Source organism: Ochotona curzoniae, unplaced genomic scaffold (genome assembly GCF_017591425.1).
Source record: "Ochotona curzoniae isolate NIBS_2020 unplaced genomic scaffold, NIBS_Ocur_1.0 contig_1482, whole genome shotgun sequence".
Lineage (NCBI taxonomy): Eukaryota > Metazoa > Chordata > Mammalia > Lagomorpha > Ochotonidae > Ochotona > Ochotona curzoniae.
Window position 1 is genome coordinate 2,129,227 of NW_024465100.1, and position 24,984 is coordinate 2,154,210.

Here is a 24,984-nt window from a genome sequence, read left to right on the forward strand (position 1 = left end):
CCCTGCCCAGTTCCCTTCTGTGCCTCCCAGCCTTGCTCCATCACATCCCTCCTCATCACCTGTTCCCTGAGTTAAAATCCAATCTAAAAACACAGTACTGGAAAAGAGTTTAAGGTCATCTTACTAGGAAAGAGAAAGAGTACAACAAAATAGAGAGAAATTCCAGGGTTGAGGAATGTACCTCGGATGCCTAGCCTGCCTCAGGAAGTGGCAGTGAAGAACACACCAGGGAGGAGGAATCTGGTGACTTGGAGCCAAGGACACCTGACTTAAATACTGACCGAACCTTCTACCTGATGCACAACGTGGTTAGCATTCAAGCATAGTGCACATAAGATGGGGATAATGATGCCACATCAGATTAGGGAAATATGAAAACAGTGTCATCATGTACGACTATACTGAATAGAACAATAATAAAATGTAGCAAACTAAAAAATAATACAACCAGCAAACTACCTATTTGAAGTCAGATCTGCTTCTACCTTTTCTAAACTTCTCCACCCTTTCCAAATCACAAGATGTTTCTTTACAGGTTTTTTTATTTTATTTCTTTATGTATTTATTTATTAGGTAGACAAAAGAGCAAGAGATGATGTACAGTGAAAGGTCCCATATACTGGTTCATTTCCCCAAAGGCCCCACAAGCCAGGAGATAGAAACATAAATCACAACTCCCTCATGAGTGCCAGGGACCCAACTGCTTGAAGCATTATCATCACTGAGCCCCAGGGGCCACTTTGGCAGGAAGTTAGAATGACGACCTGGAAGTGGAATTAAAAGCAGATACTCCAATGTGAAAGGTAGGCACCTTAACGGTTACGTTACACATCTGCTCCCTGATTTATTTTTTAAGTAATATTATCTGGTATTTGTTTTTTGATATACTATATCATCTAGGGTTTATAACCCCTTATTCTAAGCCTTTAGTTGTTTGTCCTGTCATTTTTCACAGATTTCCAAAAGGTCAATGTATGAAGAATTCTTTCATCTTCATCCTCCAGAGACCAGCAGCAAAGAAGTACTAAGGCAGAAATCATTTTTCACTACCGGAATGAAGAATGCCCTATATTCATGAGTCTATTAAGTAATCATAGTTTCCCAATTTTTTATAAATAGATATTGGAGCAGTATGAGATAACTGTACATCAATGAACTATTCTAACTCCTTGTACATTTATATATATATTTTTTATTTTATACATAATTTTTCTTAGCTAAAATAGCTTAGCTACGCATCAAGACCAAACACAACTCAATGAGCCTCAGGGCATGCAATTTGTATCATATGGTTGAGGAAATGAGACCCAGTGAATGAAGGGTTTTGCCCAATAATTCACAGGGCTTTCTGTGCCAAAACCTAAACTTACGCAGCATCTCTAACCTTCAAACCTGCTCCTCTCTTTGATCCTGCAGGTCTGAAATAACCTTCCCATCAAAAAGTGGTGTCTAGATTGTTTTTTTCCCCTTGCCGGTTATTGATGTGTATGTCACATAAGACAGAAATAAAAGACTTGTTCAAGCCACGGTAGAGCCCATTCATCGATCACTTCCCTCCACTCCCAAAGCCTCATCGGTCTGTCACTGAGTGAGATTATGACATAGCATACAGACCCTCCGTGCAGTGTTCCGCACTGCTGCCAGAGAATCAAGGCATGAGCAGAACCCCTCACCTGGCTCCAAACCCACAGTTCAAGGGACACATCTGGTCTCCCAGCTCTTGGGAAGCAATTTCCTTGGAAACGCTGCCTCCAGCAATAATATCTACACCAGCGCCTCCGAAGCACTAGTGCATGGATCAATGACAATCCATGATAAAGTTATCATTGGCCCACAGAGAGATGAGACAAAGAAAAAAACATAGTGAGTTATTGATACAGCCAAGTGGATTCAATTTAAAGAACCATCCTTCATTCTTATTCTTCCCAGCTTTGTTTGGATTTTAGTTTCTCCATGTTTTTACATCCTCATTAAGAAAATGTGGTTTGGCATTTTGAAATAATTTTAATTGGGAAGATCAAGATCTATCATGCTATCTCATGTCATCACTACTGCTATCTTATATAAAATAGTCAAGGCATTCAGGACACCTACATGACCTCTCTGAGGCCAAAGCACTCCTAGTGTAAGAGCAGATCCAAGGAAGGGTTGTCATGGGACTAACAGGAGTTTTGTAAAATTGTGCTCCAACACAATAGCTCCTCAGCATGTGCTTTTTCTCTAGTCATCCTGTGTCAGATTGCCAGACCCTAAACATGCATCTACCCTTAATTCCAATTTCCTGCTAATGCAGAAGCCAGGAGTTAGTAGTAATGGCTTACATGGTTGGAATTTTTACCACCCACGTGGAAGAACCGGGTCAAGTTTAACGCTCCTGTCTGGCCCAGCTCAGTCTCACTGAGAGTGAGCCAGTCTCCCTCCCACTTTCTCTTAAAATTTAAAAAAATTTTAAAACAGGTGCCAGTGAAATGGCCCAACAAGCTAATCCTCTAGCGCATCGACAGCATCCTACATGGACTTCAGTTCATCTCCTGGCTGCTCTACTTGATCCCAGCTCTTTGCTTTATGGTCTAGGAAGGCAGCAGAGGATGATCCAAAGCCCTGGGCATCCTGCATCCACATGAGAGAGCCGGAACAGGCTCTTGGCTTCAGATTAGCTCAGCTCTGGCCATTGTGGCCAACTGCGTAGTGAACCAGCCGATCTCTCCTTCCCTCTGTAAGATTTGCCTTTCCAACAAAAATTAATCTCAAAAAGAAAAATTAAAAAGCAGATGCTAAGGTCTGATGTGGTGTAATCCTCCACCTGTGATGTCAACATTCCATGTGGGTACTGGTTCATATGCCAACTGCTTCACTTTTGACACAGCTCTCTGTTAATAGTATGGGAAAGCAGCAGAGGATAGTTCAAAATCTCGGGACCCTGTACCCACAGGGGGAATGTGGAAGAAGCTCCTGGATCCTGGCTTCAGATCAACTCAGCTCTGGAAGTATGGGAGCTGATTTATCAGATAGAAAATTTCTCTCTCTCCCCCTCCACCCCTCTTTCTGTCTACTTCTGTCTTCCTGTGTAACTCTAATTTTTAAGTAAAATAAATCAAACAAAAAATTAAAAACAGCAGCTATACCAAACTTAATCACATAGAATATTTTCTCAGGGATCTTGTGAATTCATTCACATAAAATTTCCATGGATTACAGTTGAGACTATTTTAATTCCATTGCCTCCATTTTCTTTTCTTTTCTTTTTTTTTTTTTTTTTTTGCATTCCACTAAGCACCTACTAAATGCTGACATAGTCAGCAGGTGCAATATACTTTTCTTGGCCCTGTGAGGTGGGTCTTGGAAAGCATCCAAGATGATGGCCAAGCCTGCTGTTGGCAGCTCTGAACTGCCAACATTTTATGATGGGCTCCCCAATCTTGGTTTTCCAAAATCTTAGTCTTCATGCCAGATTCTCCTTCAGCAAAACATTCTGCATGTTACTATTGATTAAAATCCTGCTTATGCCCATCTATTTCGTGCAACTGCACTGTACACTTAGTAACTGATGCCACATCCAACACAAAATGGACATTCAATTACATTTACTGAATGAATTAATAACAGACCACTTTCCAAGGCACTAATCATAATCTGATGACATTATCAACATATTGACCTTTTTTTTCCCCAGAAAATGGAACCTGAGAATATGACTGTCTTGTTCATTATAAAAATAAGGTGAAAGTGAGGAAGATGGATGTGATGGGTTTTCAACAGCAACAATAATGAAGAGAATTATAATGATTATAACACACATAAAGTTCTATCCCAGCAGGTGTTCTCGGCATGTGAATCTTGCCTTTCAAGTTCGTCTTCTAATTGCTGACTGTAGTTTTGGCATGACTAGAGTTTTTTACTTTTATTTTGTTTTGGTAAAACGTTCGTTTTATATGCAAAAACTTTTGTGCCAACAGTGAGCCTACGAAAAACAAATGAAACCATCATTTTGCTACTTGTTTGTTCTCTACAATCTTCACAGATAGCAGTCCCCCCCCCATACCTATACCTACCCACCTTCCCTGACCCACACACACTGTCTCCTTCCCTCTCTGGCTTGCTCACTCTCTTCCAAAACGGTTGGCAGTGGTTGCTAGTTACTAAGACTGCAAGCCACTGAATCCATATCAAATGCTTCAGGAAACATGCCTTTGATATACTCAATATTTTTACTGTTTAAGTGATGATTACATATATTTTACTCTTAAAATAGCCACACCTACAGTTTTTCAAGGGACACTACATCAGTGTGACAGGACTTTGGGGGAATATCAGGGAAGCTACTAGAAAGTGAGCACTATTTATTCCTAAGAACACCTCATAGCTGACACATCCCAATTAGCCAGGAGGCATCGATTAGGGTGAGAGGCACTCTCTTGTCAAGAGTCAGATTATTTTTTAAAATGCCTTTCAGAAATAGAACAAAGAGGGGCAAGTTGTAAATCTGTCATAAATCTTTCATTTATGAAGTCCAAAATGATGCAGATTTTTTATGATGCTTGCAATCAATCACTAAATCTCCCTAGAATGTGTCATAGCATATTGGCTGAGCCTGTTCTTTTTCTGTTGGCATCTATGTAATCTATTTACACCACCTTTTGAAAAGCGATGCTCAATACCCACTTTACAACCAATGTTATTGAAATATATCTTAGCCTACATGCAACAACTCTAGGCCAAAAAGAGTACATTTTCTCCTCATTATCACCTCAGGAAGAGACCCTTGCCAGGATCTGCCTAGAAGGCTTGTGTCTGACAAAGCTTAATGAAGTGCTAATGAAGGAGAAATGGCCCAGCCCAGGCTGGACTTTGTTCAGAGCAAATTTCATCGTACCCTGGTAAAAAGCTTGTGGATCCTCTCTCCCCTACTCCTACCAGAGAAAGTAGGCAAGATGAGTGGTCCTACTCTTAAGTTTGTAGTGTTTTGCTTGAGGAAATGTTGCCTTTTGTTTGCTACACTGAGGCTCCACCCTTGTTGCTCTTTAAGCTATAATTTCTCTCCTTGCAGCTTTACGTATGAATTCCCAACGCCAGAGAGCAGGTGTGAGTTCTTCAGCATGGCAGCTTAACATGCACAAGGCTTCTTTTCCTTCTCTGTCACTAACTTCTTGATCCTCTCCTCTCAAAGGAGTAATTACAGGCTCATCAGCCAAGATCTACTAAAAAGAATTCCTGGGACCAAACTCTGTGTGGCTTTCCTGGGCTGACCTAAGCCACCATTGATTACTGCCCTTCGTGGTGGCTCAAGGGGTTACTTGCTCACACAGGTTCTAAGCTAAAGGCCCAGGAGACTAGGTTCCAGTGTTCTGCCTGCCACTTATGGTTTCCTGATCATCGATTTATCAGTTAAATTCTCCATCTTAGTATGACAGAGATGTTGTGAACAGATTTCTTCACTTTTCAGAATGACAACTTGAGCCTCCATTGCTCATTTTGCGCCACTGTCATGAGCATCACACCAATACAAGTTCACTTTGAAAACTGCGAGACATCATGGAATTTCTGATTTGTTGCTTTTTATCTATTATTTCCTCCCACATATAACAGAGTTTCTTTCAGCTCTCTCTTCTGATCCTTTTCCTTTTTCTTTCCACAAGCCTGACCTTCATTCCAGTGACCAACCCTCCACTGGACACAAATTTGAGCCCTTGAGTACAACAAGGAACCTTAGGGTACCCTTTTTTGGGAGAATATGGAAAAGCTCTCCATGACTTGTATCTGGGACACAGCAGTTTCTGAAGTTCTCTTTGCTTATTGAAGTGCCTCAACCAGATAGAATTTATTGTTCAAAATTTCCTTCTTTCTATTTGTCATAAATTCATACAATGTTCAATATATATGTTTTAGACCATAATAGTCCAACAACTCAAATCAATATCTGACATACTTGTTGATCCACTTTTAGTCTCTCCTCTCAAACCATATTAGAAAATCATACCTCCCTCTCACATCCTGATTCCATTTTGCCCTTATATTCACCTCTAGGTAGGAGAGAGTAAAGGCAACAATTTATTATATGCCATTACCTAGATAAGTAGCATTCTATTGCTGCTGAAGTTCTACCAGAGACTGACCTGGTAACACAGAAAAGTAGGCCAACTCCTGGAGAGAGCTGAGAGCTGAGGTGTGGCCTCAAGCAAGTCACTTAATCTTTCTTGGCCTCAGTGTCCTCCCCGTGGTAAAAGAAGGGCAATAGATGCTGTGGTCTTTGAGATGAACTCTAGCTGAATGGTCTGTGGCCTAGATTAGAGAGACCATGGGTTCATGTAGATTCTCTGCTGTGGGAGTGAATCTAGGAGCGGGAATGAAAATAAGGCACTCCTTCCCTGGGTTTCCTTTCCTCTCCCCCCTGTATTTATGGAGCAACCATCTGCTCTTTGCAACCCCTGGCATACCGAAACTTGAATGTCAATAAGGATTCTGGTTAAAGCAATCTCATAGCCTGAGTACAAATTGTTAAATTTTGCCACCATGTCTCCTTTCTCTTGTTGACCTTGAATCTGTTCACCCTGACTCTGTACGTTTTTGGTAGCTTCCACTCTAAGCCCCAACTTCCTTAACTTTAAAACAAATGAAACAAGGCCAAAACAGAGTGAGAGACACTTGCCCAAAGTGAAGAATCTATGCTTGGATATAGAACCAGACCTTCTGACTTGTCACTTGGTTTAGACTCCATTGTAACACCTACTGCTTATCAAATGAATATTCCCATTCAACCCCATGAAGTAGTTTGAAGAATTAACCAAAAAAAGTAGCAAGTTAGGCACTGCCTCACCCACGATTTGAATTATTAAAATAATTAACTCTATTCTCTCTTCCTCCAATTCAAATATTGGTAACATAAGCCTTCTACTTTATACGACCATGGACATGTATAGTTTCATAGTTTTTCCAGTTCTTTGTCAAGTGAGATTCCAACTTTTGTAGACTCCTTATAGCTGTATTCTCCACTCAACCTTCCCTTCCCGTCCCACCTATCCCCAGCCCAACCCTCTTCCCCCATCAAGCGTGCCTACTGACAGGCCCAACTCCACTCTTATTTAGCTCAACGGAAGCCTTTAGCATCTATGTGAAAAAAGTAATTAAACGATTTCTGTAATTATTCTCCCACGCTTTTAAATAATTAAGAGTTGTGGGTTCTCCCAGAAGCCACCAAGGGAAGGGCCCAGAAGCAATGAATAACAGGGAAATGGATCGGGAAATACACTTAAGAGGGAAGTGAAAATTTCATGACAGCTGATGAAGCAGAGAGCCAGAAATGGCACAAGGAACAGGACAGGTCAGTAGAGCAGAAAAGGAAGTATAGGACTGGAAGGAAAGGGGCAATTCCTATAACATGGCTAAAAATTAAAGTACAACTAGGACAGGAAACAGAGTAAGAAAATAGAGCCAGGGACCAGAAGGCACAGGTCAGGGAAGGCTCAAAGAAGCCAGGCATGAGATGCAGTTGTAGCTGTTTACCTTACTGCAGGGCTAAGGAAACCGAGGCATGAGAGCATTAAATGGGATAGCTGCACATAAGCAAATGAAAGCAGGTGGGATTTAAATCTATATCAGCCCGGTTAACACCCTTAAAATGATCAAGGGTAGATTTTTAGTGACCTTAGATAAAGTTTTTAAAGATGTGTGTATGTCAAACACTTGCCCAGTGTGTCATTTTCAGGGGCTTGTCCTGAAGGATGGCTTCATCCCACCCAGGGGACACAGATGGCAGGTACGACATCTCTGTTCCTCAGAGCCTCTTTCCTGCCCAAGGCCACCTGCAAGGCATAGCTCTCAGTGAGCCCAAGAGCAGGATGCCAGCAGGGGCCCCCAGGAGAGGGGTTCTGACCCCTCCTGCCCACATTCCGTCTGTGGTAACCAGGACCACGTGAGTGTACCGGGGGAGCCCAGGCAGCGAGGACATACCTCAGCTCAGCTGCCCTGCAGCCAGCATCTGTGTGTGTGTGGTAGCTGTTTTCCATCTCCCATGTTCTCAAATGTTTATATCTCAATAAACCTCTACATTTCGAAAAAAAAATTGTATGTATGTGTGCTTCACTTAGAAGTTAAGGTTTCCATGCTCCATATCAGCTTGCTGAGATTTGATGCTCATCTTTTGCTTGCAATTCCAGCTTCCTGCTAATACAAATCAAGGGAGACCACGGTGATGGCTTAGGTAATTAGCATGTTCCCACACTTGTGGGAGACTTGAGTTGTGTTCCCTGCTCCTGGCTTCAGCCCCAGCCAAGCCCCATCTAGTATGAGTATTGAAGAATGAACTAGCAGATGCGAGTTCACACTCTCTCTCAAGCAGTAACTTTTAAAATGTTGTATGTATATTCCCAATTCACATCGATACAGCCACAAGTCCTGACCCAGAATCCCATAGGGACCCAGGTGGGAATCTGAAAAACGATTGCTGAAGCTCACCTCTGCCCTGGGATAAAAGGTCACTAACAGGGTCCCTACAGACCTGGGCCACAAGTCCTTGGTCGGCCTCATTAAAAGCGAAATTCTAACCAACTGAACTAACTTGCCACAGACAATAAAACTAATGTTGACAGCTCCAGATGTCAAGTGCAGACCACCTGGGAACTTTTAACTGTGCCATGTCTAAAGGTAGGCCATTGAGGGACCTTGACACTGACAGGATGAAGCATAAAGATGGCTGTGTGCACCACATTAAGTAAAAGTCATGTGGAAGAGTGGGTCACAGGAGACTGGGAGGGGACAAGGTGAGAGAAGGACAGAGAGTAGGGCATCAAGAAAAAGGAGAACAGAGAGGACCAAAGGAGCCGCAGACCCTGCAGACTGGCTGAAGGTTCAGTCTAAGGAGGAAGTAAAAGGCACCTGGTACTCTTCATACAAAAGTAGGGCAGGAGTCCTGTCTACTATGTGAAAAATTCATAGTTCATTGATTCAGCTTCCCACTTCTGCTTGCTTGGTTCTCCTCCACATCCATAAACAGCTGCACAGTCCTGCTGCTTCCACTGACCACTGCTGTCCAGGACCCTGGAGCAGGTCCTGCCTATCCCCTGCTCAGCTGACAACTAACACCCCTCTCGAGTGCTGCCCTATTGAGTTTATGTTGACAGCAAGATCTACCCCATGGAACCTGGTCTCAGGAGAGGATTGATGAGGCTCCCTGTAAATGACGTGACTGCTGGCAGTCCCCAAGGAACCTTCTGTTTGAAATGTTTCATCATGGTCTCCTAATGCCACCATTGCAAATCTCTTCCCCTGACTTAAGATGGAAAAGGGCAAACCATCAGTCATTTTTGTCCACCCACATTGTCCATGGCAAAGACTGGCTTACATAGATTATCTTCTGAGTTTGCAATGAGACAGGAACTTGCAAGGAGAAAATCTTCAGGGGCTCCATGGAGGGAAGACCCAGGACTGCAATCATTCTGTGTTCTTTAGAGAAGCCTCATTCGTGGGCAATCGAAGTTGACATGGGGAACCAAGTAACCCAATGCAATGGAAGTTGTCAAAAGGGGAGACAAGAAGCAGGCAAGCAAAATTGTTATAAAGATCAAAAATGTTTTTCAAATTGCATAACTCTTCCTAGAGGTCACCCTTGAGATCAGAATGACATATGGAGCTGTGGCTGTTACTCAGAAGTTAAAGAGATATAAAAAAGAACGCTGTTTAAGCTCTCATGTTATCTCCCAGCAGACAGAAAGCCCAACTCCAGGTACTTACAAACCTCAGAAGCAGCAGAGGCCCCACCGTAACAGCTAAGCCATCTCAGATACACCACAGGGAAGGTACGGGCCTTTTTGTCAGAGGGCCCAGAGAAAATACAGCTATATTCTTTCCTATCTTTAACAAATAAGTATTTCTAGCAATCAATGATCTAGTCTCCCTCTGGGAGCAACTGAAATGATCCCAGTAAGGACTCATGGGCTTATCAGTTCTGCCTCCCTTTCACGAACTGATGAGATTTCCCTCGGGCACAGACATTGCAGGGCCAAATGAAAGAACAACATCACTTTGCTTGGGAAAAATCACCATAGGGAACAACAGTGACCTTGGTGTTCACTAGTACTGACAGACTCTCAGCATCTAGGATCAAGAAAGACAAAATGAATCTGCTGGGCGGGCAAGAGGGATGAGAACTGGGGTACTGGCCACTGCCCCCCTCGCCAGCCCTTCACAGTAGCATGGATATGGGATCTGTCTGCCTGCAACCATTCAGCCTGTAAAACACGAAGAGCCTGGTTCTAGGGACTGTGGCAATCAAACTTCCTGTCTGAATCTCTAAGAACCAAATTTAGACCTTCTCCCCTGCCTCCATGTCCTTGTCTGGTGTCCAGAGCCATCCATCCAGAGGAAAGACCCTCTATGATCTCCATGCAGAGAGGTATGGGAGTATGGAGGAAGGTCCTGGCAGATATTCTGGGCAAGCAGCCAAACAAGGCCAAGGGGAAGGAAATTATTCACAGGATCACAGATGTTAGAGATGAAAAGAACTAGCAAAAACACATCTCACTCATCCATCCCACCTTGCAATGCAGGCCTCTGCCAAGAGCATATGGCCTGTTCCCATCTGATTTCAAAGGATCTATCACTATCAACAAATGCATACCCAGTGCACCTGTGGATTCTGCCTGGCCTCCATAAGGAGGTGAGGAAACTAAGGGGCTCTCTTCTCTTGGAAAGGATTCTCCCACAGGATAATAAATTTTCCTCTCATATGCATTGCCTAAGCTCACTTAGATATCTTTTCAGCCACCCCAACACAGATTTTGTTCACCTAAAGACCAGACCTGAACATAAAGATGTCTGTGATCATCAAGATAACGGGCAGGGAGAGTAAGCGATGGAGAGAGGAGCAGCAGGCATATGCTGAGGACAAGGCCAGTGGAAGCCACCTTTGGACATCCCCTGTGGTGACTGATGAGGATTCTGGTACAAGCCAACAGCAGTTACAGCTGGTTTATCAGACTTTTCAAGAAGTAGGAAGAAGGGCAGGTGTTTGGTTTAGCAGTTAAGATGCTGACTGGTTCAACAGAATCCTGTATCATAATGCAGGAACCCAAGTTTCCTGCTAATGCACACTGCGGTTGGGCAACAGGTGATAACTCAGGGATTTGTGTTCTTGCCATCCTTGTGGAAAACCTAGACTGAGTTCCCAGCTCCCTGTTAAAGTTTCTGGGGCAGCTCAGAACCACTGTGGGCACTTGAGGAATTAATTAGCATATGGGACCTCTCCATTTGACTCTCAAATTAAGTCAATTTGAAAATATAAATTTTTTTTTAAAGATTTATTTTTATTATTTTTTCATTGGAAAGGCGGATATACAGAGAGGAGAGACAGAGAGGAAGATCTTCCGTCCGATGATTCACTCCCCAAGTGAGCGCAACGGGCCGATACTATGCCGATCCGAAGCCAGGAGCCTCTTCCGGGTCTCCCACGCGGGTGCAGGGTCCCAAAGCTTTGGGCCATCCTCAACTGCTTTCCCGGGCCACAGGCAGGGAGCTGGAAGGGAAGCGGGGCTGCCGGGATTAGAACCGGCGCCCATATGGGATCCCGGGCGTGCTAGGCGAGGACTTAACCACTTGCGCCACCGCGCCGGGCCCTGAAAATATAAATTTAAGTGGAAAGAGGAACAGATGTTTTGGTGCAGCCCACGATCCATATTTGACCACTTTGAGTTCCAGCCTCTCTGCTTCCAGTCTAAATCCCTGATAATACTGGGAACAGCAGATGATGATTAAAATATCTGAGCCCCTGAGACCCATGAAGGAGGCCCAATGTAGTTTTGGGCTCCTAGCATCAAGCTGCTCTGGCCCTGTTATTTCCCATACTAGATAAGAGAACAAGCAGATGAAAGATATTAATCTCTCTTGTCTCTTACCCCACTCTTTTGTTCTTTAGCTAGTCTCTTGTTCTGAATGTTTAGATCCCATTCAAGACTAAGAAACAGAATACAGGGCCTGGTTGACAGCCTAGTGGCTATATGGGATCCCATATAGGTGCTGGTTTGTGTCCCGGCTGCTCCATTTCCCATTCAGATCCCTGCCTGAGGCCTGGGAAAGCAGTAGAGGATGTCCCAAAAACTTGGGACCCTGCACTCACGTGGGGGAGCTGAAAGAAGCACTTGACTCCTGGCTTCGGGTCAGATCAGCTCCAGTCACTGAGGTTATTTGGGGAGTCAACTAAGTGGATGGAGGATCTTTCTCTCTGTCTCTGCTTTCCATAAAATCTGATTTACCTTTCTAATAAAAATAAATTGTTAAAAAAAAAATAGGATTTTCCCAAGACCTACTTGCCTCCTGGAGACTTCAGGGAGTTAGGATATTCTCCTCTGAGGATACATGCTATATTTCCCCAATGGAACAGAGTAAATGAAACTGCCTGGGAGAAAGTAAAGCATACCAGTGCTATTAATGGGATTTATGATTATTCATAAAGTCAGTTCAGTTTCCAGGATGACACCTCTAGTATGAGGACATGGAACAATCACTTTGATTTCTGACCCTGATTCTTCATATATAAAAGGTCAAAACTCTGCTGCCTAAATTCTAAATCTCCTTTCAATGCTATATAGACTAAAGGTGGGCAAATCACTGTGGTATAAATGCAGCAATACCTGGCAGGTTCCATCTTTAAGTAGACTGAAGTTGACTTCCGTAAAATTCTACATATAGCCCATCCCAGTATCCTACTAACCAGGGACAATCCAGGATTCAAGACATAGCAAAGAGAACAATGCAACCAGATACACACCAAGACCTTGCACAGCCAGACTACACCTGAAAAATCAGACAAATGTTGCTGAACCTGACACCTGATGACCAACTTTCCTCATCCCCAGTCCTATTGCTTCTTATACTTTTCAGTGTTTCTTCACTTGGTTTATTTCCCTTTCCCTCTCATGTCTATAGTGTCTTCCCATCTGTTGCCAACACTTTTTCCTCCTCCTTATTGTTTGCTAAGTAGTCACACATGCACACCACACTGAGGCCCATACAAAGAAAGCTCAACAGACACATCCTTATCCATCACTCCATCCTCGTAATGTCTTCTACCACCACTGGGCTGTGGATTTGGCTGATATCTCAGGAAACCTTGGAGGAACTGTACAGAAGTAACCATTAGTGAGGCTTTGTCCCAAAATCATTAAGGGTGAGCTAAAGTATCTATATTAAAATAATAATGAAATGCAATAACTCCTCTGCTGAGTCCAAGGTTCAGTCAGTTCAAGGCTGACTATCAGGGGCTGGTGCTGTGGTGTAATCAATAAAGCCATCACCTGAGACACGTGCATCCCATATGGGTTCTAGGTTTGAGTCCTGGATGTTCCACTGCTGATCTACCTTCCTGAAAATGTGCCTGGGAAAGCAGAAGATGGCTCATGTGTATGGAAGATCTGGGAAAAGCTGCTTACTTCTAACTTCTGACTTGCCCAGCTCCAGACGTTGCAGCCATTTGGAGCATGAGCCACAGTATGGAAGACTTCTCTTGCCATCCTCCCTCTGTCTTTAACTCTGCCATTCAAATATATACAACAAATATTTTAAAAAGAACCACTATCAGATGCCAGTTTACACTACATGTTGGTGTTTTCTTAACTCCTTCTTTCCCACTTACATTTGTTTGCATATGAACTACAAGAACACAGGAGCAATTAAAATAACCAAAAGCAATGGGAATTGGAAGGAGTAAACAGAGTGGATCCATAAAGGCACAACAAGCAGAGATGTGCAAATGGATGCAGCACAAGGAAGAGTGGGCAGCAGCAGTAGGAGGCAAGGGATGTGTGGCAACAGCAGGCAGCATTGCAGTGAGGCATGGTTTCCCAGTGAAGTCTGTTGTCCTAGCAACGTGATACTGAAAGGTTAAAAGCTTTTGCTCCCTACAACTCTGGACATGTTGCTAAGACAACAGAATGCATCAAAGACACATTGGTGGCGGACCATGAGGACTTGGGGATGGACCAGAGATCCTCAGTTCCAGGCAGGCCACCCTGGCCAGCTGTCTCGCTGCACCACCTCTCCCTCTCAACACCCACAAAGTTCAATGAAAGCTCCCTGCTGCTGTCCATGCTCAAGGAGGTCCATTTCATTGCCCTAATCCCCGCTTGGGAGGAGAGGAAGTAGTAGCTGGCTATAATTGTGTCCACAAAAACTCAGGCATCAGCTAAGGACATTAACACATGGGGATACCAAGAACTCAGAAGGTGAGGTAATTGTTTCTTTAGTGTGAAGACAACCAGGATGCTTTTACCTTCCCTGGTATTTTGGAAACACATTTAAAGACAATGAAAACTGCTACAATATCCGTAGATAAGAGAAGTATATATTTAAGTCCTAGTAGAAATGATAATCACTTCCATTGACTCAAAATCAGACATGTACTTGGCAAAGACACAAATGACTTCAAAGGTATTTAATCCTCAGGATAGTTCTTTAAGGTTAATGAGTATTCAACCAATAGACACATGCATTAAGATCACAGATTCCACACAAGGTGGGAAGTCATCAGGCTTTTGAAGGATGAAGCCAAAACTCTAAATGGCTCTGCAAGGGTTTGTACACGCTGTGTCTCCCTAAGGTTCATGTGTGGCCCCAAGGAGAGTGGCATTGATAGGTGGCAGAACCTTGAAGGGGTGGAACAAAATGAGAGGCAACTAGGATACTAGGATAACTAGGATACTATTCCAGTGAATGGATTAATATCTTTCTCAAGAGCTTGGACAGGTCTCTCAAGAATAAGTCGTGTAATTATACAGATAGATTGCTTACTGCAAGCTCAGGTTGTTACAATGCAAGTCAGCCTTCTCTGTTTTCCCCTGCATTTCTGCATGCATTGGCTTCCTCTTCTGCTTCTGACACACTGTGACATGCCATGATATCCTTACCAGAAGCTGAACAGATGCTGGCATCATGAGCTTCACCTTCTCTACATGCAGCATGATGAGCTAAGTGAACCTACTTTCTTTCTAATTTCTCCAGCTCTGAGTACTACAGCAACACAATATGGACTAGGAAAGACTCCAAGGTCTACAACCCCATCCTCTGAGACGTTCTGTTACAGCCTTCTTCTTGTCCATCTAGAATAAGGCAAAAAAGACCCAGCTCCTTGCCAAGACTCTTCCCAGATTCTACACAGTCTGACCCCAGAGCACTTCTTCTACTCCACAATACCTACTGCTCACCACAAAGCAACAAAGACAACAGAACATGTTCCCAGCTCAGGGCCCTTCACACCTGCTGCTGTCTGCCAAAACTCCACTTTGGAGATCTTCACGTGTTCCAATTTTTCCTACCATACAAATCCCAGGAGTTGTGTCCTTTGAGGCCTAAATATAATAGAGTAATACCACAACACCTCTTCTTCCTGATTTCATGAAAGCATTTACCACTATTTTCTGTTTATTGACAACTAGTGCTTCATAAGAACACATCTCTTACTGACTATATCACCAGGACCTTGGGCAGTTCCTGACACCCAGCAGATACTTCAAAAAGATATTTTTTGAATGAATGAAAAAGGAAGTTGTTTGCTACAAGAAGTTTCAAAATCTCCTGTTGTAATCTTTAGAGATGAGTCTCATTGAGTAAATGTAGTTCAATGATGCCATGTTGATTAGAATGAGCCATACATGTTTATCTTTCAAAACTTTCACAAATGGCTTTTTATTTCTTCCTCCTTGGACAGAGTGCCAGTAAGGGCAACATGGTCTCCAACATGCAAACGCTATTATAATAAAAAAATTGTTTGGCTATTTCTGATGGCATCCACAACCTAAAGCAGCCTCTTCCCTGCTAGAACCAAAATGGATGTGAATGTCAGCACTCTAGATGTGAATGCCAAGTTGATTGTTGGTGTCCGGCCAGATGAAAGGAGACAGAGAGTGTGTGCTGGATACAGTAGCCTAAAGATAAGGAATATGTTTGCCATCATCCATAGAGATTAATCCTGTCATCCGTTTTCATTTGGGTTTAAAATACTTTTCTCTTGATTATAAGTGACATCTGCTGCCCCTAAGTAATTAATTCACCCATACATTACTAAATGTGTACTAAGGGTTTATTATACGCCTAGCTATAAGTTAGGCTCAGGGAATACAGAGATATATAAGACATGGTCCCTTCCCTGGAGGTTCATAGTCTAGCAGAACAGAGAGCTAATAGAATAACACTAGGAGTAATTGTGGTTTGAATCAGGACTACGGAAAGAATGACATAAAAGAGAATAATGAGAACAGAAGCAGCCATCTTGATTTGAGGCAGAGAAGAAATGTGTGAGGGCACGAGGAGCATGGGTCAGGAAAGCAGTTGCTAGCTGGGCCCTTACAAAGTATATCAGCAATCACACTGGGGCCACTACTGCGGTACAGCAATTTATGCCATTGCCTACAACACTGACATTCCCACATCACAGCACTGGTTCTGGGACTAGATGCTCCGTTTCCAATCTAGCTCCCTGCGAACGCACCTGAGAAAGCAGTAAATGGTCTAAGTGCTTGGGCCTCTGCCACTCATGTAGGAGACCAGGGTGAAGTTCCTGGCTCTTGGCTTCAACCTGGCCTAGTTCTGGCTATCGCAAACATCTGCTAAATAAACTAGAGCAATGTCTCTCTCTGCTCCTGACACTCTGCCTTCAAAAGGGAGAACATACACACACATACAACATACACAGACACAGATGCTCACCTGCATGCACAGAAGCATAAAAGCAAGTAGAGAGCTCAGCACACAGCAGGAAGCACTGGAGCTAAAAGACAGATTTCACCACCCCACAGTTCTTCAAGAGGCCCCAGGAACAGGACAGCTAAGGGGAACGACGCACACCCATACCTCACCCTTCTAGCACTCCTGTGGACGAGGCATGGCTCAGTTGGCAGTGCACACATGTCTAAAAGAGTTCAGATCCTACCACTGAAGGCTTGTGTTTCCATTGGTCTCAATGGAAACATACCAAATCCCACTCATATACCTACACTTAAAAATCCTTACTTTTTGCCAGGCCTCCCTAAAGCACTTCTAACAACCTGTTTTAATAATCTGAATAAACAGGGTCTGTTTCTTATTCCCGGTTTCAGAGATGATAAGCAGAAGGCTCAGGGATTTTAAGCAATTTGCAAAAGGTCACAAAGTCAGGAAGACTGCCCCATGTTAACTAGGGTGTACATTAGTTTTCTAGGATGGCAACAAATGCCCACATACTTGATGGCCTGAAGTAATAGGAAGTTGAAATGTTGGTGTGCCATGTTAAGCTGTCACTTGTGATGCTGGCATCCTTCGTGGCCATCAGCATACTGGAGGCTCTGCATCTGATCCAGCTTCTTGCTAAAGCTGCAGAAGATAGCTCAACTTCTGGGGGGCCCTGCTACTCACATGGCAGACCTGGATTGAATTTCAGCCTCCTGACTGGCCTACCCAGCTGCATTATTGGGACCATTTAAAAGTGAAGCAGTGCATGAAAAACCTGTTTTTCCTTCTCCCTCCAGAACTCTGCTTTTAAGAAAGTAAACAACAGATATGTGCTCTCATGGTTCCAGAGACCACAGCCGTTGGCAAGGTCTCTCTGAAGACCCTGAGCAGGATTCCTGCCTGGCCTCTTCCACTGGCTTTCTTGGCTAATGGCTCAGTAACTCCAGCCTCTGCCTCTTTCCATGACCTTCTGTGTGTCTGCATCCTCTCATCTTCAGTCTCTTGTAAGGACAACTGTCACTGAATTTAGGACCCACCTGAATAATTCAAGATGATCTCATGATGAGATCCTTAATTACATCTACAAAGATTCCTCTTTCCAAATCAGGTCACTTTTACATGTTCTAGAGGTTAGGATATGCCCACAACTTCTGGAGGATCAAGCTTCAATCCACTGCAGTGCGTACACAGGATGCGCAGTTTTATGAGCGTCTATTATTTAATGAGGTTAGCTAAGTCATGCACCATGCACCATGGTGTGTGCTGTGAATACAAAATCTAGTAAAGTCCAGCCTTGTACAAGGAGCCCACTAGAGAGCAAGGGAGACCAACATGCAACAAAGACAGGTGACTTTTAAAGCAAGAATATGGCCAAAAGAAAACAGCCAATTCTGTGAAGAGTCCAAGGTGGTGGTGGCATTTCTATAGGAAAGGTGTTTCTATGGGGACAACAAAGATGATATTCCAGGGAGTGGAGGTGGCACACAGGCCCAGAGATGTCAAATTGCCAGGACCATCAGGGAGCTAGGGAGAATCGAGAATGGCTCGACATCCTTGTCCCAGGCAGTGAAGATAAACCACAGAGATGGCCTGGGACCCCATCACAGAGGAAGCGGTGAACCGCACAACTGGTGAGCCAATACAATATTCAGTGCAAATGTAACCATCAGAGTTGAGTTTCTAAAAAGCCACAGGTTAAACTTCCACATGCCAGTGCATTCAACAAAATATGGATGCCAGCCATCAGAGCAGGTGCAGGGAGTAGGAGAAATGAACAGGAAGTAGAAGATGTGAGAAGGTGGATCAGGCTCATTACAATCCGAGGGAGGGGAATAACCAAATGTGGTAATTCCTAGATTTGTATAACTCTTCTGGTTTTTACAATTGTCTATCTTCTTGTCCTTCTACAGAATTATTTCGATTATATTTTCGTGAAGCAAGGGGGAAGCCAGGGAGGCAGAGGCAGAGAAAGAAAAAGAGAAAGAGAATTTCCCACTTATTAGCTCACTCCCCAATGCCAGACTGAAGACAAAAGCCTGGAACCCCATCTGGGTCACTCACACAGGTGGCAAAGAACCCACATTTGCACCGTCTTTTGCTACTTTTTCAGGGAGCTTGATCAGAAGTAGAATGTCACAGCCATGCTACCCTGAACGTGCCCGGTCTCATCTGATCTCGGAACCTAAGCAGGGTAGGGCCTGGTTAGTACTTGCATGGGAGAAGCAGAGTGTCCAGAGCCCAGTGAGACAGCCTAGTGGCTAAATCCTCTCCTTCTATCTGCCAGGATCCAATATGGGCACCGGTTTGTGTCCCAGCTGCTACACTTCCCATCCAGCTCCCTGCTTGTGGCCTGGGAGAGCAAGAGAGGATGACCCAGTGTCTCAGGAACCTGTACCCTCATGGGAGACCCAGAATAAGCTCCTGGTTTTGAATCGGTTTAGGTCATTGCGGCTACTTGGGGAATGAACCAGCAGATGGTAGATCTCTCCATCTTTCCTTCTCTCTGTAAATCTGTATTTTCAATAAAAATAATTAACGCTTTAAAAAATAGAGTGGCAGAACCCTAACCAGTAAGTATTCTGATGTGGGATGCTGGTATAGCCTGTGGTAACTTCATCTGCTGCAGCACAATATGGGCCCACTCTGTTATTCATCTCTTTAATAACTGTGCTGCTTTATCAAAAGCACCTCTGGCTATTCCTCCATTGTGGTACACCTCACTGTGAGCCATCTGAACCATCACAATTTTCACTTTCCTGTTTCTGCTTCCATCTGTGTGCCCAAGCCAAATCACTTTAGTTTGTCATCCAAGTTGAACTGCTGGCTAGAAATTTCCATGGATATGACCCACCCATGTTCTACATTCTCTCATTGTCATTGCTGCCACCGCCAAAACTGTGACAAACCAAATCGCTTCTGTCATCCCAATTTCGTGACTAGCACTAGAAGAATCAACAGTGGTCTCTACTGCGGAAGACTGAGAAATTCCTGAAAGTCCACTGGGCTTGGAGTCTTGGACAAAGAGACAAGGAAGTCCAGGCTGTCTTTAAGCAGCTGAGTTATGAAAAGAAGGATAAAGAGAGGGAGAATAAGGACCAGGGAATTTTTTTAATGTCTGCTTCCTTATTGATAGGCCAGTGAGTTTTGCATGATGATGGACTACAGAGATGTTTTTCCAATAGAGGCATAATTGATGCTTGGGTAAGGCTATTCTTAAATATTTTGATTTGAGAAGCAGGGAGAGACAAACAGCAGACAGAAAGCCCTCTTTCCCCTGCTTCACTCTCCAAATACCCAGGGAGTGGTTCTCCTATGTGGGTGGCAGGATTCAACTACTTGGACCATGACCTGCAGCCTTCTAGGATCTACAGTAGCAGAAAGTAACAGTCAGAGCACAGTTGTATTCTGTGCATTGCCACATGAGATGGTGGTGTCCAAAATGACATCATAACTGCTCTACCAGATGCCACAGAAAAGCTCCTGGCTGGCTCTAAAACATACACAGCAGGATATGTAATACACATTATCTCCAGGTTATTAGTGCTTGGAGTACACACACACACACACACACACACACACACACACACACGAGAGTACATGCACATACACGTCATTATGCCATCGAAAAAAATTCTCATACATTTCTGAGCATCTCCTAGGAATCCCCAAGAGAGTTTTTCACCAAAATATCATTATTTATGATAACCAGGGCTTCTTCACCCATAGAAGTTAAAGTAGAGCAATAAAAGTTTTTTTATCCCAAAAAAGGTAAAATAGTCTTCAGTATTACTCTCCTGCACGATGGACCACTAGAGAATAAAATACAAAATAAGGCAAAAAGAATAGCAGAACAAAAATGCACCCGTGGGGTATAAATCACAATTCAAGGGAGTGTTACAGCAATGTGAGTGTAACCAAGTAAAGATTAGCTAGTGATATTTGGTAAATTAACTGTTCTCCTGTATCTAGAGTGACACTTGCTAACTAGTACCTTTAAGTTTCTGTATTTAATAACTCACTTTTCTTATATTATCAATACTTCTAAATCCACTTAATTCAAATGTGATTTTATTCTGTTAATTCTTTTTTAATGTGCTTATCTTTATTGTTTATATCCTGTGTGTATCAGTTTATGGAAATCAATGCCTCTGCTTTGCAATTCCAATAAACCAGGATGCTGCCGCAGTCAGCAACTGCATCACCGTGAAGGCAGAACCCTCTGAGAGCAGTTCAGAGACTGGACAGGCTAGCTATGACTACGTGGCTATGAATGAGAGTTCATATGAATTCAGGGCTATTGAATCCAAAGCTTGTGCTGTCCACTTGTAACACCACTGCATTCCTAGACACAGCCTCTCTTTCATCAAGGATGTGTGAGCATTGATGGTACATGTGTTATTTTATGGCACCAATCACCTTTATTTCTGTGAATGCCTAACACATTTTGGGCTTTCAAATTTTATAGGCATTTAGCATGTGCCTGGGTTTGCAAGTGGCCAATTTCTTTTAAACCAGATCCTGGGATGCACAACAGAAAGTAGGAAAGAAACAGGATAAGGCATGGGACATATGGGCTTCAAGATTATAGTAGCTATTTTTCTTACATAAAGAAATAGGGACCATCTTCCTAGCCCCTGTTAGATTTCAAAATGTGATTTCCTACACAGGAAAAAAAAAATAAGAACATTACTGAATACAAATCTGAGTAATTTAGGTAAGAAAGAATCATAGCAAGAGACTCCACATTATATTACTTTCACATGTCCTTTACTGAGAAATGAGTGAGGAAAGGCTTAACTACTATTCACTCTGATCAACCAATCTATGTCCAGACCCTAACCCTTTATTAATATTTCTTCATTCACTTTTAAAAGTCAGTTATATTCATGGTGTTGTTAATTTCTTTTTTCTTCCTGTTGTTGATTTTGCTGAATTCAAACATGGTTTTGTTTTATGGCTTTTAAGGGGATGTACAGTAGCTGCGTAATGGAGACTTTCATATCTAGTAACATGTTGTTTAACTTCATGGCATCGTAAATTTCTATTTTTCTTCCTGTAGGGCAGAAACTAACTGTATATCTTATATAAATGGTACACTGAGCATCATAGAGCATAAGTGGGTTTTTTTTCATGATTTATTTATTTGAAAAGCAGAGTGATACACAGAGATGAAGATCTTGCCCCAAATGGCTCCGAAAGCCAGGTCTGGGTCCATCTGAAACCAGAAGCCAGAAATTTCATCTGAGTCTCCCAGGAGGGTAGCAGAGGCCCAAATACTTGGGTCAGTTTCTGCTGTCTCCCCAGGCACATTCGCCGGAAGTTGGATGGAATTTGGATTTGAACCAGCACTGTGATGTGGAATGTCAGCATCACAAGCCATGGCTTAACTTGTTATGCTAAAATGCTGGCCCCATCATAAGAGATTTCAATGCCTAAAATTTCAAGGCTTGTCAGATTAAAGACTAAAATTCAGGATTTATAATTCTCAGCTCAGTGTTTTGTGAAGCGGAATTATAGAACAGAAGGATGGAGCTTCCAAATAGAGATTGAGGATTTGAATTCCAATCCCACTGCTCACCGTGAGCTGCAACACAGTGGATTAGTGACTTCACTTCTCCAAGCTACGATTTGAGCATTCAAGAAATATTTCAGCCAATCAGTGCGGAAGCCTTGCAGAAAAAAAAAAATGAAAATGCAACTAGCTTTAGTTCATTATTTGGATTGAGGCAGACATTCTAAATCCGGGATCTTGGGGAAAATGAAAACAATTAGAACAAGGGAAAACAAATAGGTTCTTTATACTCAGGTGAGGGACTGCCAAAAAAAACACCTCATACATTTTTAAATATTCTCTGCTCCTATTCAAAACAGTCTCCTCTTACAAGTGACTGGCAGAATTTCCCTGGTTAGCACGCTCCTGCCAGGTTCCATACCACTTTGAAGAGCCCCACCCTACATCCCAGAGACCTCCCCTGGATTATCACCTGAACCCTCTTTTTCTTTGGTCTCCATACCTGTTCTTTCTGTGCATCATGAATCCTTCTCACTTTCTCAAGTCCATACAAGCTTTGGCTCAATCTGCTTAATGAGTGTGGCACTGAGTGAAGCACTTGCTAGGTCCCACATCATTTAATCTCCCAAAGCCCTAAGACCAATAGATGACGATCTCCACCAAGTGGGCAACATGTCAAAGTTTGAAGGAAGGGGCTGGCTGCTAAATATTGAGGAAGTCATGGATAGAACCAGTTTTGATCTGAGCTAAATTCTGAGCTTTTAGTGGCTCTTTTCCACTAACCCCCCTACTTCATTCTACCATAGCTGAAGGCATAATTCCTAATTGAGAAGGCAGAGTACTAATGAATATTTTTCCATTAATTGGCATAAACAAAAACAGCTACATACTATCAAACCAGGCGCTGAAGTGCTAAAACTGCTTTGCCTTTGGCCAACGTCTTTGTAATGTGCTGTATATTCTACATAAAAACTCCTGGAAGGGGTGGGCATTCAGGCTGGGATTGAAAACGCCCACATTCTGCATCTGAATGCCTGCATGCAGTTCATGGCTCTGGCTCCTCAATTCAGGTTCCTGCAAATGTGGACCCTGGGAGGCAGTGGCGTGCTGATGACTCAACTGATCCAGTTTCCATGACTCACCCAGGACACTAGAATGAGTTTCTAACTCTGGTAGACACCTGAGAAGTGAACCAGTGAATAAAATGTGATGGTTCTCTCTGTTAAAAAAAAAAAAACTCTTCTTGAATAATGGAAACTGATCCTTGTAATGCACCCTCTACAAGAACACTGAACAAAGCAACTCATGACAAGATCAACAACTCCTAGGTTAAAAGCTAGTGGCAGTTACCTATTCCTAGAAGCACTTCAGAAGGTTTATTTCTCACCATCTGGATGTTTGATGCAAGCCTTAAAGGCAGCCACAATACATGTCTTAGATTTTCTGCATCAGGTCCACTTTCAAATATTTTGTCCTATTACCCCATAATCAATTCATCATTGTCAATCTGCATGTCCCCATTCTATATATATAAAATATGGCAATGGTACTTAAAAACAAACATTTGCTATAAAAAGAGCCAACTTGGTCTTAGATTTGGAGGTGCTTAATGTTTGAGAGTTGCTTCTTAGAGCAAAGAACTCCACTTGCCTCCTCATGAACATTCCATGGCACAAGCTGTCAGGGCTCCTGGTGCTCTGACCCTCTAAGTCAATAAGGTTCCTACTCCAGACTCATCTGCAGCCACCCACCCTGGGCATCTACAACATTGCACTACAGTTTATTATGGATCAGGTGCTGGGCTCCATGCAGTCAGATATCCCCTGCCTTGACAACACTGTGCAACAGAATAGGAGGCAAAGAAAAGAGAGGTATGGGAGATCTGTTGGAGTCATATCATTTTCTAGAGTATTTTTTGGAGCCAGCAACTAACTGTCAAAATCTTCACTACATAGATTTGAATATGTTCTTTAACCTGAGATTCAACTACCCCATTTCTAAGATGGAGACTGAACATCCACACTTAGCTCACTGGGTACTTCAGAGTAATAAACACAATAGTACAGATGTACAGATGAAGTACTAAGTGCTTGTCACACGGTCAACATCCTCAGGACACCTAGGATACACCAGGAGAAAGACAGCCCAGGTCTCTGCATGGTCTGTATCTTGCTTCATATTTTTAAATTGATGTTGAAGATTTGTAAGAGATACAGAAACATAAAATCAGTATTGACTACTGGGAAAAGGGATATATCAGGACACACAATAGCCCACATAAGCAAAAGAAAAATAAATCATTTTCAACTGTGTGTTCTATAAAGAAGTATGCTCTTATTTTGGACTTAAACATTCAGAAAAAAATGTCCCTGCCAGTATTTTTCAATACAATACTGTGTCCTCAAAAATACCACTGCTAAAAGGAAATACCATTTGCTAAGGACATTGATATTTCAAAACATCTACCTGAATCAAAAACTCAAAGGGCTTAGGCACACACAGTCTATATTATCCATTTTTTCTTCCACTTTCTAGGATGGGCTGCTTCTGCCAGCACTCGTTTTCTGATATCTGCACCTGAGCCCATGTGAACATCTTTCTCATACTGACATTTAACTTGATCTTTCATAGATTAAAGAGAAGGGAATTCTGCCACAGAGCTGAGTGCTTTTTCCTGCCACCAACAGGTGGTGGTAACAGTTATGGAAGGTTATTTTAGCCTCTGCCAACCCACTATTGTGGTGGGTAGATCAGTCGGCCAACCAGCATGTCTGTACTAGGTT

At 42.9% G+C, this 24,984-nt stretch overlaps 1 protein-coding gene across 1 annotated transcript in view; it reads right to left on the reverse strand.

Annotated features, from left to right (window-relative positions):
• GRIN2B (glutamate ionotropic receptor NMDA type subunit 2B) overlaps positions 1-24,984 on the reverse strand; it is a 416,455-nt gene that overhangs the window by 284,581 nt on the left and 106,890 nt on the right. The gene's annotated exons all lie outside the window — the stretch shown is intronic.